Below are 10,972 nucleotides of genomic sequence, written 5' to 3' on the forward strand. Positions count from 1 at the left end.
GGTGTGGATTTATGTTAGTATGCTACACTGTATAAAGCACTTCTGTTATAATAGGTAAAGGAGAATTTAACCCAGCCGAAAGTGGAGGGCTTTCTGCCCAGTTAATTTTGGATGTTCTGCAAGGTATTCACTAGTGTACACTAATTTAAGGGCCCAGACATTGCACTTAATTTTTGAGTACCCGGGTCACTCTTACACTAATATTACGGTTATTTTTGTGTATTGCATGCAAAACAACTTGTATAGGCACTAGAGGGGGGAATAGTGGGGCCGGATTGAAATGTAATTTGCATTGCTATGTTGGTAATAGATGTTTGCCTTCAAATACTCTCTTGTGATGAATAAATGCATGTACTTATACTTACCATGTATGTTGATGTGATTTGGAATTTCATCCGGAGATCCTGAAATGCAAACGGAAGAACAGGTATAATATTATACTGTAATGAATGTGCACATATATACGCTTATGATACAGACAGATTTGTAGTTACTATATAGAGAGGCTTACCCAGGCAAGCCCAAATATTTAGCTTGGGTGGAGGCACAGATACTGAATAACCATCCCCTAGAAAGGTAATTAAGAATCTCATATTAGAGTGTTAGGGGAGGGGTTACATGGACATCACAAATAATTCAAATGCAGGCAGCTATACAGTATCGCTGTGACATCACAATGCAAACAGCTGCAGGATCTTTGAGTACGTCTGTGATATCAAAATGCATTCAGCTGCAGGCACTTTAAGAGTATATCTGTGACATCACAAAGCATTTAGCTGCAGGCAGCTAGATAGTACCTCTGTGAGATCACAATGCATTCAGCTGAAGGCAGCTAGACTGTTCCTCTGTGACATCACAATGCATTCAGCTGCAGGCAGATATACAGTACATATGTGATATCACAATGCATTCAGCTACAGAAGCTTAAAGTAAATCTGTGACATCACAAGACATTCAGCATACCTCCCAACTTTCAGATCGCTCTAAGAGGGACTCCTCGCGCGGCGTGGCCTACCGTGAAGGGGGCGTGGCCTCGCGCGGATGCCGCTATCGCGGGCCACGCCTCCAAATTTCGTCACAGTGAGGCATGGCCAGTGCTCTGTGAGCTGCTGGCCATGCCCCCAGTCCCTCTGCCTCACTGGAATAGACGCTGTGCGCATGTGCACAGCGTCTATTCACCGCTGCTTTGCTCTGAACTGAGCAGAGCAGCGAGTGAAAGGGAGCCTCCCAACTGCCCCCCCACCGCGGGACACTGTGGCCCGCAGGAGGGACAGCAGGACAGACCCCAAAAAACGGGACTGTCCCGCGAAAATCGGGACAGTTGGGAGGTATGATTCTGCTGCAGGCACTTAGTACCTCTGTGATATCATGAAATATTAAGCTGCAGGCAGCCAGACAGTACCTCTGTGTCATCACAATGCATTCAGCTGCAGGCAGCTAAACAGTACCTCTGTGACATCACAATGCACTCTGCTGCAGGCAGCTAGACAGTTACTCGGTGACACCACAATGCATTCAGCTGCAGGTAGGTAGAAAGTACCTCTGTGACATTACAATGCATTCAGCTGAAGGCACCTATGGCCTAATTTAGATCTGGGGGGTCATTCCGAGTTGTTCGCTCGCTAGCAGATTTTAGCAGCATTGCACACGCCAGGCCGCCGCCCTCTGGGAGTGTATCTTAGCGTAGCAGAATAGCGAATGAAAGATTAGCAGAATTGCGAATAGAAAATTCTTAGCAGTTTCTGAGTAGCTCCAGACCTACTCACAGATTGTGATCAGCTCAGTCCGTTTCATTCCTGGTTTGACGTCACAAACACGCCCTGCGTTCGGCCAGCAACTCCCCCGTTTCTCCAGACACTCCCGTGTCTTTTCCTGGCACGCCTGCGTTTTTCCGCACACTCCAAGAAGACGGCCAGTTTCCGCCCAGAAATACCCACTTCCTGTCAATCACACTCTGATCACTGAAACGATAAAAATTCTTCGTTCGGACGTGAGTAAATCTACAAAGTTTTGTGCTAAAATACTTACCACGGAGGTCATTCCGAGTTGGTCGCTAAGTTTTTCGTTCGCACAACATATTCGCAAAGTTGCGATTATGTTGTAAAATTGCGAACATCCGCCCCCAACGTATTTTTGCTATTTCGTACGCAGTATTACACAAGGTAGGCGTATGCCATTTTACGACGCATTATTGCGAATCCAACGCATACACACAAACCTCATCGCAAAAATACAATATCATCGTAGATTTACGCATTCCTCTTAAATATGCTAAGTTTTGTGCAAACAAACGCACAGCAATGGCTTTTTAAACCTAATTTAGATGACACCTTGCAATTCTAACTCAGCAAGCGTCCCTCAATTATAAATCCAATTAGTGGAATAATTGATTGTGTGCATGACCAATTAAGTCTGCAAAGAATACCTCAAGAACACTTTGTAGGCATAATTGGACATTACCATGTTTGTTTTTAAAGGTGTGCAAGAGATGTGTAAACTGTGCCTGACATAAATGTAAATAGCTTAATTTGGTGTGGATGTTTAGTGTGTGAATCTATGTGTTTACATGTTTGTTTAAAAAAGAAGCTACTAACTAACCTAATTTGTATGTAATAAATAAGACTAATACTCGTGTTTTTTTTTTTTTTTTATGTTTTGTTAACCAATTTCTGCTTTGCAATATGCTTTAATTTTTGGACAATAAAAACATCACAAGCGCATAACGGATCAAATGTTTTTTTGTTTTTTTTTAAACAAATTTGTTTGTAAATATTTTTTGGACTCATTTTTTTTCCAGTTTTTAAAATTTTTGTGTTAAATTAAATCGGACAAATTGTTAAGTTCGGCCAACATGGCCTCCAAATTTGCCTTCATTCGTCCAACGATGCCTACCAGGCTTGTGGGATCTCCAATGGCAACATCTGAAATGCAGAGTAAAAATGACATTTAAAACATAACTCACATTAGCTATTACATCACAATTCAACAAAGCACACTTTCATATAAAATGATATACATCATGGATGTTTAAATGACAAAACAGTAGCATACCAACACCAAAGCATACTCAGCAATGTTTGTCATTCGAAAATTACAATGTGTAAAAGTCTAACACACCATGATGTACATTTCCCAAGATGGGAGTTATATTTAAGATGGGATGTTGCCCATAGCAACCAATCACTTTAAACTTCTCTTATAGAAGGTGGAAAAGAACAAAAACTTGTTCTTGTTTGTTTGCTATGGTAAACATCCAATCTTGAATCACACCCCCAAATTAGTACATGTAACACCATACTGGTCTTCATTCACATCTGTAATGAAGCAGACTTGTTTTTTGTGCTGTTTTGTCCGGCATCATCACACTGCATATCAACATCTTCAGAAGGACAACATACCCTAGCATGCCCACACTCCCTGAAAGCCTGCCTTACAAAAAAAACAAGGTCAAACAGGTTTTGAAAAAGCAAATAAGTATTTTGTGAGTGTAACTTTCACAACACAAATCATTGTGTCGTTAGGCTGGCTAACAAAGTGACTCCTGCAACTTTTGTAAGAAAATATTGCAAGCTCAATTGAAAAAGTCAAAACACACAAAAAATAACACTCTGGTCTAAATGTGTTGCATATAATGTTTCACATACAAACCTTGTTGTGCGGGCAAACCTGTCCACATAGTGATTATCAACCAGATGTAGACACTGTACATATAATGTCCCGCACACAAATGTGAATGCATCATCCATACCATGATGAAGAAGACAAGCATTTAACCTAGACAAAAGATTGCCCACAGTACAACACTGCATTTATTTGAATGTTTCTTTTTTTACAATAAAATTAAAAATAAGGAATGTGTGCCAACTTACTCTCCTCTGCCAGTTGGACACCTCCCTCTAGTGGCTCCGGGGCCTCTGCTGCCCATTCTGTCAGCGATGTTTGCTGGCTGGGGGATGGAGGCTGGATGGGGGATGGGTGCTGGCTGGGGAATGGAGGCTGGATGGGTGAGGTTGGCTGGATGGGGGATGGGTTCTGGATGGGGGAAGAAGGCAGGATGGGGGAAGGAGGGTCCAATTGGGTGAGAGGATGGAAGGGGGAGGTACTTTCAGAGGGTGTTTGGGAATGATAGGGTGAGGGTGGTGATGTGTTTTTTTGGGACACAGAGGGGGAGGGGGGCAGAGAGGGAAATTTGGTAAGAGAGTGGGATTGGTCTGGAGAGGGGGTGTGGGCTGGAGAGGGGGATTGGGAAAGAGAGTGGGCTTGGGCTGGAGAGGGGGTTTTGGAAAATGATGCAGAGGTGGCTGGAGAGGGTGAGGTTGGCGGAGAGGGGGATTGGGCAGGAGAGGGTGAGGTGGCTGGAGAGGGTGAGGTTGGCAGAGAGGGGGATTGGGCAGGAGAGGGTGAGGTGGCATGAGAGGGTGAGGTGGCTGGAGAGGGTGAGGTTGGCGGAGAGGGTGATTGGGCAGGAGAGGGTGAGGTGGCAGGAGAGGGTGAGGTGGCTGGAGAGGGTGAGGTTGGCGGAGAGGGGGATTGGGCAGGAGAGGGTGAGGTGGCAGGAGAGGGTGAGGTGGCTGGAGAGGGTGAGGTTGGCGGAGAGGGGGATTGGGCAGGAGAGGGTGAGGTGGCAGGAGAGGGTGAGGTGGCAGGAGAGGGGGATTGGGCAGGAGAGGGGGATTGGGCCGGAGAGGGGGAGGGTGATCGGGAAGGGGATGGGGTATGTTGCTGGTGTGTACTCCCTGCACCAGCACCTTGCCGTTGTGCTCGCCCTATAATGACATATGTTATTTTTTTGTTAAAAACCAAAAAAAAAAAACACAATATTCCTATTACTCTGTTCTGTACCATGTTAAAGAAACAGGGTTAACATGACTAAGTTAGTAAAATATATTTCATGGTGATGTTGCCCTTATCAAACAAACAGAATCAAAATAAAGTATATTAAATACCGTCTATCCATTTTAAAATATATTCACATTTTTTAATCTAAACAACATCTCCAGTGTAAAAATTGACCCACAATTTTAAATGTTTTAAAAAACAATGATCCGGTATTAGTTTAAACTTTTCTGCCTGTGTATTAATTATGGCCAACAACATACAGTCAGTACCATACCTCCCAACATGAGTCTCGCCAGGAGGGACAGAATGTTCTGCTCCGTCACTTCACTCTTAATGTATGATTGGCATCATTTGTGCAGAGAAATCTTGAGATTAACAATTAAGTTACAAATACCTAAGCAGAGTGTTCGGTTCCTCTTGCAAAAGGTCATATTGGGAGTTATGCATCACTGCATAACCTACCTACACACACTCATGCAAATTTTCTCTGTGCAAATTTTTGCAACCACACTTAACGATAGTATGCAAAGGTTATGCGTTAATTCTGTCTGTGCACGAAATGTTACTCACTGCGGACACGTAGGGTCCGGATCTGTTGGCGCTCCGCCATGAGGTTTGGCGTGCGCCTCCGCAGGTCGCTCCAGCGCCTCTCAAGCTGGATGATGGTCCTGCGACTGCGGAGGCGCCTCCGTAGTAAGCGGCGGACCTCCGCGTAGGCCTCGCGTTTTACCCTATTTGGGATAAAACGCCCAACGCGGCCTACGCGACGGTCCATTACCGCCACCAGCACGCGGAGTTCCCGCCGTGTGAACGGGGCAGCACGCATCATGGCAATGGCGTTTTCCTTGTTTGGGCATATATTTATAGTGTGTGTTGGCATGTGATTGGTGTAAAATCTATGCTGTCATTGAAATAAACTTTATTGATGTTTGCAATGCTGTGAAGAGCAGAGTCCTTATTTCGCTCGAGCGGAAATACGCAGTCGCGGAAGAGCCAGAAAAAATAAAAATTCTGACACAACCCCCAATACAAACACACTTTGTATAAAATTAACAAAAAACACAGTGTACTCACCACATTTGTTGTGAGAAATCAGCTGCACAGTCACAAAATGTTCAACATTTTGAAACATATATTTGTGTTTTTTTTTTCCAAAGAAAACATGATTTAAAAAAAAAAAAATATTGAGAATAAGACAAATGCAAAAAAAAAATGTACAGCCTTAATCCCAAAAAATAAAATCAGGGTGTAAACTTACTGCAGGAGCATACGACATTTTTTCTGGATTCAATTCCGGAACAAATTGAAATTGAGACAAAAAAGGAAAAACACAAATTAAAAGGGAGAAACAAACATAGTTTAAGCACAAAAATTCACAAAAAACACAAACAACCAAACAGACACATAATAAGAGCATCAAAAACATAACCAACACCTAAGTATAAATTATGAAAATTATGTTATACATCTAAACTAGATTCAGCCCAAAATTTAGTCCTTTAGTAGCTATTACAGGCAAGAACAACACTACTTTGCAGAACAATCCAGGAAAAAATAAGTTAATTTGTTATAAATATGGATGACAAACATAATCAAAACACTTTGAACACACACATACTCCACAACACACAGGCCAAGGGGACTTACCTGCTCCTCAAAAACCAACACTTGGTTAGTGTTCTAAGCTGGACAAAAATAAGAAACTAGAATGTAGTCCAAAAAACAAAAGGGATAACTTCTCCCAAATAAGACACCTACAAGAGACACAAAATGACACTAAGACCAACATTTTTACATTAGTCCACAAAACAGAAACACTAAAGTACAGGTTATGCCCAAAAAAAAAAAAAAAACAAGGATTGTATAAATTTTTACTAAAAACAAAATAAAAAAAACACCTGCATTGCACCAACAAACAGACTTGCATTTAACAACAAGACGATTGCACGAATACTCACAAACTGAACTTCGCAAAAATTATGCAATACTGTGTATATGCTAAAAGCTAAAAAACGGAAAACTGTATGCTTGACAATGCTAAAATTACTCACTCAGAAAAGTTCAAGAGCACCTTCTCGCACGGGCCAGAAACACAAACTCCAAACTCCATTCATCACCAAAACACTCACAGCGTGCAAACCAGGGCCTTAAATAAGCAGTGCAATCATTAGCAAGATTACCATACTGTACACCTGTGTGAATGAACGCGCCGCACGTAGGTATAAATAGGCACACACCTGGGCGTACAGACGACATCTGCAACATGGCTACTCGTGAGGAATTAGCAGAAGAGATGGACCGCATTATGCAGCAGCAGATGGCATTGGCGAAAAAACGCATCGAGTGCCAGAGACGGATGATGGAATCCGCCTCTGCGGATGTTGAAGAGGCAGGACCCAGTACTCGGGAAATGTCAGCTTCTGAGCCCCAACAATTAAGTGGGGATACCCTGCCACACACACATACTGGCCAAACTGAGGGAGAATCAGCATTAGCCACACAAGCACAACAGACAGAAGCTGCTAGTGACGAGGAAGATGGTGAGGAGCAGCAGGAAGAAAGCTCACAGGCTACCTCCAGACGTAAGAAAAGACAGCCAGCATTCACTAAGAGGGAGTTGCGTGTTTTGGTCACGCAGGCCATGTCCAAAATACATAGAGGCCCCAAAAACATGGGTGCTGCTACGAAAGATCGCATCTGGAGGGACATCACACATTCTGTGAATGAAGTTGGCTCTGTCGTCAGAACATCACAGGAAGTTAGACGACGGTAAGTGCATCTTGGCAGTCCATTCTCTGTGCTAAGTTGTCTTAAAAATGTAGTTACATGTGATGTTATGTATAGCAAACAAAAGCAGAACATGTGTCCTATATATTTTTAGACAGAAATAATAATACTCTACTTTGCCCCTATTTCCACAAACATATGTAGTTGGGCCGACTTCAAATCCCGCCTGAAGGCAAAGAGGTCTGCGGAGTGGAATGCCTCTAGGGCTACAGGTGGAGGACCATCTGTCGCTGTGGAGTTTACAGACTTGGAGGAGATGGCGATGCCCTGTATCAGTTATGAGGAGGCCCAAGGGGTGTCAAATATGGACACGGACCTGCCTGAGATCCTGACGGAACATGACTTGCCAGGTAAGTTTACACACGTATTTGTCTGCAAATTAAACTGTATGTTTTTAAATAAAATAAATTTTTTATTGTACTCTTTTCCCACACATTCTTCTATTTGCTTGCCACAAAACACAGCACAGGGGGGTGATCAGTTAGAGTCACAGGAAGGTTATGTGGCTGAGGCTGAGGTGGAGGGACCTAGTGGGTCTGGGCGTGTGGGCCCACAAATCCCACCTCTGCAGATTCCTACTGGCCCCCCACCCAACCCTCTGCTATCCCGGAGATCCTGCTTTAAATAGCTAGGTATGGTAAGAGCCTAAATGCATTTCAAGACGGGGTCCTCCGGGAGGTAAGCCAGATAGCTGTCCGGCTCAGTGAGCACCGAACCAGTGTTGAGCAAGGTGTTGCTCAACTCTGCCAAGGTCTGGCAGAGATCAGGCAGGGACAAGAACAACTTGCCTCCTCATTCCAAAGCCTTGCAACTAACATCTTGCAAGGGCTCCAGGCCATCGCTGTCTCCCTTGCCCACAGTGGCAGAGAGCCACCCACATCGGCTCCCTCCCCTGCCCCTGCCCAGGAAGAACAGGCCACTGGGCAGGCCCAACGAAGGTCGCTCCGCAGACCAAACCAAGAAGAACAGCCTCAGGCGGGGCCAAAAAAAAGAAAGTGATGTCTCTCCAGATGGGCAGCACCCATATTTTTCATGTTGCCTCTATGTTATTTTGGAGTTGGCTTGTGTGTCCAGAATGGCTAACTCCCTCTTAGTGAAATGTATTATTAATGTTTGGAGGTATTGTAGCCTGTGAGCTTATTTTCACAAACAACAGAGCCATCTTCCTCTTACTAGTGTGCTATGTATTGCTGTGTTTGTGTGGTGGATCCTAATTCTTTCTCAGTTGGGTCCAAATTTTTGTGTGGCAGGGTGTGTAATATTTTATTGTGTTAGTTAAATTTCTCAGTTTGTCAGAAGCTGAATTTTGCCGAGTACTTAGTTCTGCTATCTCATTTGTGTCAGTGTCATCTGCTTGCTGCTTGGTCCATCTCTGCCTGTGATACTCACATGTAGCCATGTTGTTTTGATGTTTACAAATATTACTACAGTAATAAACATATCATATTTTACCAACAATTGTGCACTTTATTCAAGGTAATGCATTATGTAAATCTTAGTTCCAGGAAGATTATGTAAGCATATAGACACTTGTGTAACGAGGGAACAATCTGCAAGTTTTTAAAACAATTGCATCTTCAAAAATACTACAGGTATGCCTTGCACCACACTTTAATGTCCATATTAATTAAACTGACACAACACTTTTTAGTTTTATCTATGGTCAACAGGACATCATTTAAAACATTGTCAGATATTATAAAAAAAAAATTAAAAAAAACATTTCTGGCCAAAATTAAGTGTATGCTGCATTATGTGGGTGTCTGTTTATTTAGGTAAAATGTTGCTGCTTGCAATTAACATTTTGTGTAATTTTACTTGTTTGCAGTTAGTAGTCTTACACACATTAAAACCTGCCCTTTACAAACATTTTACACACCAACTTTAACACAAACAACAACCTTATTTGGCAGTGTGTGAGATTTATATGTGAGTAGAATAAACATGTAATGTGGGTTCAGACAATTGCTGTTTGCTAACTTTCATCTGAACAGTATTTAACAAGTAATTGGCCAACAGGTGAATGTGCTCTCCAATTAACTGCTAATTACTGCATACACACTTGTAACAGCACTTCGCAAATGCAGAGTAACTGCAGACCTACTCGGCTGCTGCGTGAAGATTGCTATGGATTCCTATGTTAGTTTTAACAGCGACAATGTTTTATTGCGAAAAACACGCCCATTGCTAATTGCATACTCCCACACTGTACGCCCACTTTCACGCCCATGTCGGACCATTGCGAAGTCTCGCCTCCGCCACGCCTCCGCCACTCCTCGTTTTCGTTTGTGAGTAACTGGGGGTTTTTTTGTAGTATTTTTGCACCGGTGTCGCGCGGCTGAGCTCGCGCATGCGTATTTACGCATTTGCGCAGTTAGTTAGGTTTTGCACATTTGCGATGCGATGTCTCTCTGCGATCAACTCGGAATGAGGGCCCACATGCGCACTGCCTACCATGCGCATACGCATTTTTGCCTTAATCACTCCGTTGCGAAAATCAGCAATGAGCGAACAACTCGGAATGACCCCCTGATCGCAGTAGCAAATTTGTTAGCTAATGGGCAAAACCATGTGCACCGCAGGGGGGCAGATATAACATGTGCAGAGAGTTAGATTTGGGTGGGGTGTGTGCAAACTGAAATCTAAATTACAGTGTAAAAATAAAGCATACAGTATTTACCCTACCCTGCTCAGAAACAATATAACTCACCCAAATCTAACTCTTTCTGTAAATGTTATATCTGCCCCACCTGCAGTGCACATGGTTTTGCCCATTAGCTAACAAATTTGCTGCTACGATCAGATCTGAATTACCCCCCTAGACTGTTCCTCTGTGACATCACAATGCATTCAGCTGCAGGGAGCTAGAAAGAACATTTGTGACATCATAATGCATTCAGCTGCAGGGAGCTAGAAAGTACATTTGTGACATCACACACAATGCATTCAGCTGCAGATAGCTAGAAAGTACTTTTGTGACCTCACAGTGCATTCAGCTGAAGGCAATTAGGGAGTACATCTGTGACATCATAATGCATTCAGCTTCAGGAAGTTAGACATTTCCTAGGTCACATCGCAATGCACTCAGCTGCAGGCAGCTGGATAATACTTCTGTGACATCACAATGCATTCAGCTGAAGGCACATAAGGCTATTTCACACGCTCCGGTTTTCCCCGAATGGCAAAAAGGCGAACAAACTTTGTCTGGCTTTTTGCCATCTGGCAGGGTCTTTCACACACAACGGCTTTGAGCCGTGTGCAATGCTATGCGCATGCACAGCAGCAGCGGCGGCAGCTAAAAAAAACGTTATGTGTGAAAGCTTCCCTTCTCACACACGGTTCTCTG

At 43.3% G+C, this 10,972-nt stretch overlaps 1 protein-coding gene across 1 annotated transcript in view; it reads right to left on the minus strand.

Moving 5' to 3' along the window:
• LOC134945236 (palmitoleoyl-protein carboxylesterase notum2-like) overlaps positions 1 to 4,729 on the minus strand; it is a 157,596-nt gene extending 152,867 nt beyond the window's left edge. Inside the window, exons 1-5 of the mRNA XM_063934398.1 lie at positions 3,870 to 4,729; positions 2,893 to 2,921; positions 1,767 to 1,961; positions 512 to 568; positions 366 to 404 (exon numbers count right to left, since the gene is read on the minus strand). The gene's annotated coding sequence lies outside the window, so the exon portion shown is untranslated. The remainder of the gene's footprint in view (positions 1 to 365; positions 405 to 511; positions 569 to 1,766; positions 1,962 to 2,892; positions 2,922 to 3,869) is intronic.
• Between the last annotated feature and the right edge of the window lie 6,243 nt (positions 4,730 to 10,972).

This window comes from Pseudophryne corroboree, chromosome 7 (genome assembly GCF_028390025.1).
Source record: "Pseudophryne corroboree isolate aPseCor3 chromosome 7, aPseCor3.hap2, whole genome shotgun sequence".
In the NCBI taxonomy this organism is placed as follows: Eukaryota; Metazoa; Chordata; class Amphibia; order Anura; family Myobatrachidae; genus Pseudophryne; species Pseudophryne corroboree.